This window comes from Propithecus coquereli, unplaced genomic scaffold (genome assembly GCF_000956105.1).
Source record: "Propithecus coquereli isolate 6110/MARCELLA unplaced genomic scaffold, Pcoq_1.0 Scaffold28, whole genome shotgun sequence".
Classification (NCBI taxonomy): domain Eukaryota; kingdom Metazoa; phylum Chordata; class Mammalia; order Primates; family Indriidae; genus Propithecus; species Propithecus coquereli.
In genome coordinates, this window is record NW_012148396.1 from 12,868,893 (window position 1) to 12,875,856 (window position 6,964).

Sequence of the window (6,964 nt, forward strand, 5' to 3'; positions counted from 1 at the left end):
TGACCAGATCTGAGGAGAATCAATCTTCTCTTTGAGAAACATAAGGAATCTTCCCACTGTGTTCTAAAGCAAGTTAAGTCTTACTTCTTCCAACAGTTTAGCACGGCAAAATGTTACAGTTCTGGTAATTCCGCATTCACTTAAAGTTCATTTTAATAAACTATCTTTTCTATTACAAGGATGACACTGTGAAATATAACAACAATGGCTTTGGCAGTTTAATTCAGAAAGCATTACCCAGGAACTGCTTTAAATCTCATTTCTGTCAACAACAATCCTACCTAATCCCATGGCAATAAGTACTAAGCTTTTTTTCTCTAAAAATATTTCTTAAAACCGTTCTATATAATAATTTATTTAAGTACATGAGATTTGTTCCTCTTTTACCTTTATAAAGATTTGTTTCTCCAAATAGGACCTCAGCTTGCTTGTGTAAAAAAACAAGAGCCACAGACTTCAAGTTAATGTGAAACTAAGTCGGCAGTGCTACGGGACAACTAAAGAACCAATGACCCAGCATATACACCCTAGCAGCACCAACCCTAATCCTAACCCTAACTCTGGCAGCACCAAACCTAACCTTAACCCTAGCAGCACCAAATCTTGGCTGCAGTAACAATTCCTAACTTTTAAAAACACAATGTGCCAGGAACAAAGTGTTTTACAAGTCAATTCACTGAGTCCTCACAACAACCCCGAGGCCAATATTATTAGTGTTCCCATTTTACAGATGAACCAAAGGCACAGGGACCTTGCCTGAGACCACAAAGCCAGTAAACAGAAGAGTCACGACTCAAAGGCAGGCAGTCTGGCTCCAGAACCCATCCTCTTTTCCACTTTTCCACTCTGCTTGGTGACTCTGGGCAAGACAGCTGGCTAGACAAAGTGCAGGGAGGGAGGCGCCGCCTCTACTCATTCACTTGCCAGCACTGAGAGTCACCGAGTCTGTGCCCAGGACGGTCTATGGAAGGAGTCTCTTCACTTTACACCTCCTATCAAATCTCCTTCCCCTCCCCCGGGGACAGAGAAACACACCTTGCTCATTATGAAAGGGGAGCCGCTGAGGGAACCACCTGCTATTTACAGACTGCACCCAGGACGCAGCGTTCAGTTCCCCTCACTGGCTTCAAAAGACAAATCTCCATATTGTCTGTACCATGGGAAGTACGCGAAGCCTTGCAACTGTAGGTTTTTCAGCAGAGGTCACTGGAGGTTTGGTTAAACCCGTAGAACACTGAAGGGGGAGGGGGCCTAGCTGCATTTTTGAAGGCTGCGCAGCGCCCACAGCAGCTGCTGGTGGGAAGCAGCATGGAACACACCCACAGCTGCCGCGGCCTCGGAGCAGGCTGCACGTTTTAAAAGAAAAGACTTCCAGAGCCCTAAGATGCACAGCCTGCCTCACTCGCGGCCCTCAGCACGGAAAGCTGCCTCCACCCACACCTCTTCTGCACCCAGGAAGCAACCGAGGGGATCCCAGCTCCAGGGGGGGAACGGGAAGGGAAGGCGCTGAGCGCCCGAGCCTCCGGCGAGACCAGCCCGTGCCTGCGGCAGAGGCGAAACCACGGAGCCCACTGGCGACCGCACCGACCCGCAGGCAGCCACGACCTGACTTGGAGACGCCCATCGCCACTCCCTGGGGACAAAGCCGGGGGCCGCACAGCAGGAAACGTCCGACCCGCACTGCCCGCCCGCATCCCGGCCGCCCTTCAGGATTCAGCACGAACCCCCGGCCCAGCGGGCACCCACCTCCTCCCCACGCCAACTGCGCCCTGGAATCGGGCCGGCGCCTCAGAGTTCAGCCGGGCATACTCACACGCACACCTACACCCGGGTCGGGCACACTCGCACTCACACCCATCCCCGGGTCGGGCACACTCGCACTCATACCCACCCTTGGTCTGGGCATAGTCGCACCATAGTCGCACTCACGCTTACCCCCAGGCCGAGCACACTCGCCCTCACACCCACCCTCGGGCTGGGCACACTCGAAATCACATTCAGGCTGGGCACACACGCCCACCCTTGCGCTGGGCACATTCACACCCACCCTGGGGCAGGGCACGCTCGCGAGCACTCACACCCACTCACACCCTCAGCCTGGCCCCTCGGCGCGCACCCAGCCCTCACGCGGCCTTGGCCCCCTGCCGCTGCGCCCCCAGCCCGGCCGGCCCTGCACATCCACGCCCCACCCCCTCCGCGGCCCGGCCTTGGCCCCTCCCGCCGCTTCGGTCACCGCGGGCCCAGATTCCTCGTGCAGCCGGGCCAGGGGCCTCTGGCGAGGCCGGGCCATGGCCGCGGGGGCCGCAGCGCCGGCCTCTCCGCCATCTTCCCGGCCCGCGCCGCCCACCGCCCGCGCTCTCACCGGCCGGCTGCGCGCAGGCCGCACGGCCACAGCCCCTCATCCTGGCCCGCGCGCCGCGCGTGAGCCACCGGTCGCTCCCTCGCCGCCGCCTCAGCCGCAGCCGCCGCCGCCGCCGCGAGCCCAGTGCGCGGCGGCCGCGCGTCCTCCCGTCACCAAGCGCAACCCCCCGCCTCCGGCTCCGGCTCCGCCCCCGCGCCGGCCCCGCCCGCCGCCAGAGGGCGCCGCCCTGCGCGGCCGCAATGCGCATGCGCCGGCGCGCGGCATACCGGGAGCCGCAGTCCTGCGGAAGGTGCGCGCGGCATGCTGGTAGGCGGGAACAGTCCACCTTCGCTCCCCTCTCTTGGCGCGGCGCGCAGGAGGTGTTCCAGTTTCCTTTGGCGCGGCGCAGTTAGCGTCTGGTACGTCTCAGTGTGGATTTGGTGTAATTTTACCTACTCAAACCATGTTGGGCTTCCTGAATCTGACATTTTACTTTTCTTCAACGGGAGATTTAACCATCATCTCTTAAAATATTGATCTCCTCTCTTCTTGTAGTCTCTCCTGTAATGGACTTGTATCCTCCATGTATCTTAACTTCTCCTTATTATTTTCATCTTTTTATCTCTGTCGTTTTTACTCTTGGTAATTTACTGAGCTGCATCTTGACCAGTGCTCCCTTCAGAATTTTCTGATCTGCGTTCAGCCTGGTCGTCATGTTACTATTAGTGCTGTATTTATTTCTAGAAGTTGTATTTGACTTGCATTTCTAGAGAAATAGAGACCAAACAGCCTGAAACTCTCCCACAGGACACCATTAAGTCCGTGGCCGTACCCTGGGTTTCGTCATCAAGAGAAACTGCAAAGGGCTAAATGTGCAATTTCTAGGCCTCAGTTGGGCTCCGATTCCTACCATACGGCTCACTCCTTCTAGAACTCCAGAGCACTCGCTGCTGTAGTGCCCCCACCTCCTTGAGACTCCCATGTGGACTATCTCTCCACTTGGCACTTCTCTTCTGGTCCATCCTCACACTTGGCTCTCCTACACAAGAACAAGTGGTCTCTACTTTCTTGTCTCCAGCTCCCTCTCCATCGTATTCACCTGAGAACACCCAATCTGGATAAACCCAACCATTCTCCTTATCCATGACTACTGGAGAAATGTCACACAACCAGGCTGACTAGCTTCACTTTAAACCCTTGACCACAGACTTAAAATGAGCACTTCACACTCCCAAGCAATCTTGTACTTTTCTCCAGAAGGGTGTCTCCCACTTTCCAAAGCGACCTCAGGTAACTTCTCAGCCCCTCTAAGTAAGCCTCCCAGATGAGACCAAAATGCTTATCACCAAACTGACAGACCTCCCCACATCCACCCTCTGCCTTCCACCTTCCCTCCAGAAGTGTGCAGGCAGTGTTTCCCTGCCGCTCTTGAAGGCAGTCTCTCCTGGTGAACTGGAACCCATTCCTGTCTCCTGCATCATCAATTTGTCCATCTCTATTTAATAATTTCTGTGAGCATACAAATACACTCCAGCATGCTTTGTTACAAAAAGATAAGGCCTCTTTTAATCTCTGATTCCCTTGGTGTGGTGGCTATTCTCAAAAAACTTGCCTGCACTGCAGCTGGGCAGTGGCATATACCTGTAGTCCCAGCTACTCAGGAGACTGAAGGAGGAGGATCACTTGAACCACTGCACTACGATTGTGCCATTGTACTCCGGTATGGGTCACAGAGCAAGACACCATATCAAAAAAGAAAAACAAAAAACTTGCCTGCATCTTAACATTACCTTGTTTTTACTTCTCATCCTCTCTTTGTCCACAAATTCCATGGAAAACATTCTGCTTTAGGTCACTTGTGCTGAGTCCAGTGCATTCTTTCTTGTCATCTATGTGCCCTGTCAGGAACATCCAATTCCTTGAGTTGGAGTTGCCTTTGTGGATGGACAGACTGCATGTACAGGTCCCAGGCTCTGAGAGGATGATTTTGTGTGTCATCTGCATGTAACACAACAGGATGTCAGAGCTTTGGAAGAGGATCACTGGTGTTACATGTCCATGCAATCTAGAAAGGTGCCAAACACATAAATTCAGGAAGTCCTAAGTGGGTAGCCAAAGACCACCCTTTGCCCCTCATTGTTCTATGTAAGTGTAAACTAAGGATTCACTGAAAAGGTGGGTGAAGGTTTCCTTGGAAAAAGGTATAGACCTAGTAGTGGAGAATGCTTTTCATTTCCATTCTCCTTCCCCAGCCCCTGCCAAACATAGGTTGAGAGTGTTTATATAATGGAAAATTATAGTATAGAAAAGACATATTTAGGGTGATATTACCCAAAATAAAACCAAGGTAGCAATTTTAGTATCAGAAAAAATAGAATTCAAGTGCAAAAGGACAAAAAGGGAAATTATATTGGGTTATGCAAAAGACTACAAATAATTAACAATATATGGTAATATATGCATTAACAATATACCTCAATATATATAAAACATATCTAAGGGGAGATACACAAATCAACAATTGTGGATAGAGAATTTAACATATCTCTGATAAATCAGGCAGAAACATGGCCAAAATGTAGAATACTTGAATAACGTGGTTAGCAAACTTGAACTAATAGGTATAGAAATAACTTTATAACTATGAAGCTTAAAATACACATATGGAGCATTCACATAAATTGGCCATGGTACTATGGAAGACTCAAAAAATTCCAGAGAATGAACAACATTCAGACTAGAAACACTAGTCAAAATAGAATAGACTAATTATAATAAAAAACACATCCTGTACGCCATGAAACAACCCCCTCCCAATAAAACACTAAATAACCCTTCAGTTAGAGAGGAAATAATAAAAAATTTTAAATAATTAGGACCAAAGAATAATTTTTAAAAACACCAAAATTTCTAGGACAAAGTTAAAGCAATAGTTGAGGAAATCTTAAATAAAGTTTTCAGGATATGGAAACAATTGGAAAAATTTGACCTGAGTGTTCAACTCCAGAATCAGAAAAGGAGAAACAGGGCAATCCCAAATAAAGAAGAAGGAATGAAATAATAAAGCTTGGGGTATAAATCAGCAAAATAAAGAAAAACAACAAAATATAAAATATCAGGAAAACAAACGCTGATTTTTTGAAAAGGTTAGTAAGGCAGACTAATGAGAGTATTGTCTCGTTGAATCTAATGGTCAATTCCCAGTTCTCATAGCCTCGCTTTATTTGTTTAATCTTCTTTTCTGGTTCTTCCTCGTCTTCCCAATTTCTTGATGTTAAATGGTGCCAGGGCTCAGCACTTGGAACTTTTTTCTTTTCTAGCTACACTCATTCCTTTGGTGACCTCATGTGTATATGTATATGCATATATGTCACTAAAGGTAGGGATCTAGTATATGTGTATATGTAGGCCACCCATAAGCCAACTCAGACATATGGAGCTACTAATACCATCATAAAAGTGATACTGGGGAGGGAGAAGAAATGTGTATTGTGAAATTCTTTGAAATAATTGTTTCCCAGTGAAAGTAGCTTTTTTTCTGATTCTAATCATTCAACAAATACTTACTGACCACACACTGGTTTAGGCACCAGGGGTACAACAGTATATTGAAAAACAAAGTCCTTGCCCTCCAGGGGTTTACATGTAGGGTGTGTTGGTCGTGGGGCAGACAATAAATAAATAAGCCCATGGCTGGTCCAATGGTAGTGGGTTATCAGAACTTACTAACATTAATGTCACTAAAGTTGGTATTCAGCCCCCTGCTGCTGACTTTGACTGGCTTTTGAAAAAAAGAAAAAAAAATGTTAAATAAATAAACAAATAAACCCATAATCCAGTCATGTCATGTGGAGCCAAGTAAAGTAAGACAGGAAGAGCCACCGAGAGGTTATTTGTAGACTGGAAGGAGGTGCTGGGCAAGCATCTAGGGGCAGAGGAGAAAGGTGTGCAAAGGCCCTGAGGCAGGAACTTGCCTAGAGGCCACTGAGGCTAGAACAGAGTGAATAGGAGGGAAAAGAGCAGCCTCCATGGTCAGAGAGGAGAGGGAAAGGGTGGTGAGGGTCTTGTGGACCATGGCGTTTACTCTGAGTGAGTAGAGGGGTGCATTGACTGGACTTGACTTTTAAAGGAAACATTCTGGTCATTGTGTGGAATAGACTGCATGGGGCAGGAGGGTGTGGGGCAGGAGCAAGGGCTGAAGTAAGAGGCCAGTCAGGAGGCCACTGCAACAATCCTGGTGTGATCCCTGGTGGCAGAAGCAGTATAGGTGGCAGGGAGTAGGGGACTGCAGGGTCGCTGAGAGGGTGGAGGTGAGGTGTGAGGAAATATTGGTAATTACTGTTCATGTTTCCATTTTCCCCTGCTACAGTGTTCATCCCTGCACACCTGTCCATATACACTGGGGGCTGTCATTTCTATGGATGCCTCAGATTGGAATTGCTGGGCCGAAGGACGTCTGCATTTGTAAATTTCACAGATACTCCAAGATTGCTTCATGATGCCTGTGAAAATTCACCTTGCCACCTGCAGTAGTACATACACATCAATGCACTTGCCCCAGCTGGATTAGTCAGCTTCCTCTGAACTGTGTGGCAATAACAAACAACTCCCAAATCTCTGTGG

General features: G+C 48.6%; 1 protein-coding gene across 1 annotated transcript in view; it reads right to left on the bottom strand.

The window, feature by feature from the left end:
• Positions 1–2,489, bottom strand: part of ARHGAP39 (Rho GTPase activating protein 39) — a 129,734-nt gene extending 127,245 nt beyond the window's left edge. Inside the window, exon 1 of the mRNA XM_012648163.1 lies at positions 2,363–2,489. The gene's annotated coding sequence lies outside the window, so the exon portion shown is untranslated. The remainder of the gene's footprint in view (positions 1–2,362) is intronic.
• Between the last annotated feature and the right edge of the window lie 4,475 nt (positions 2,490–6,964).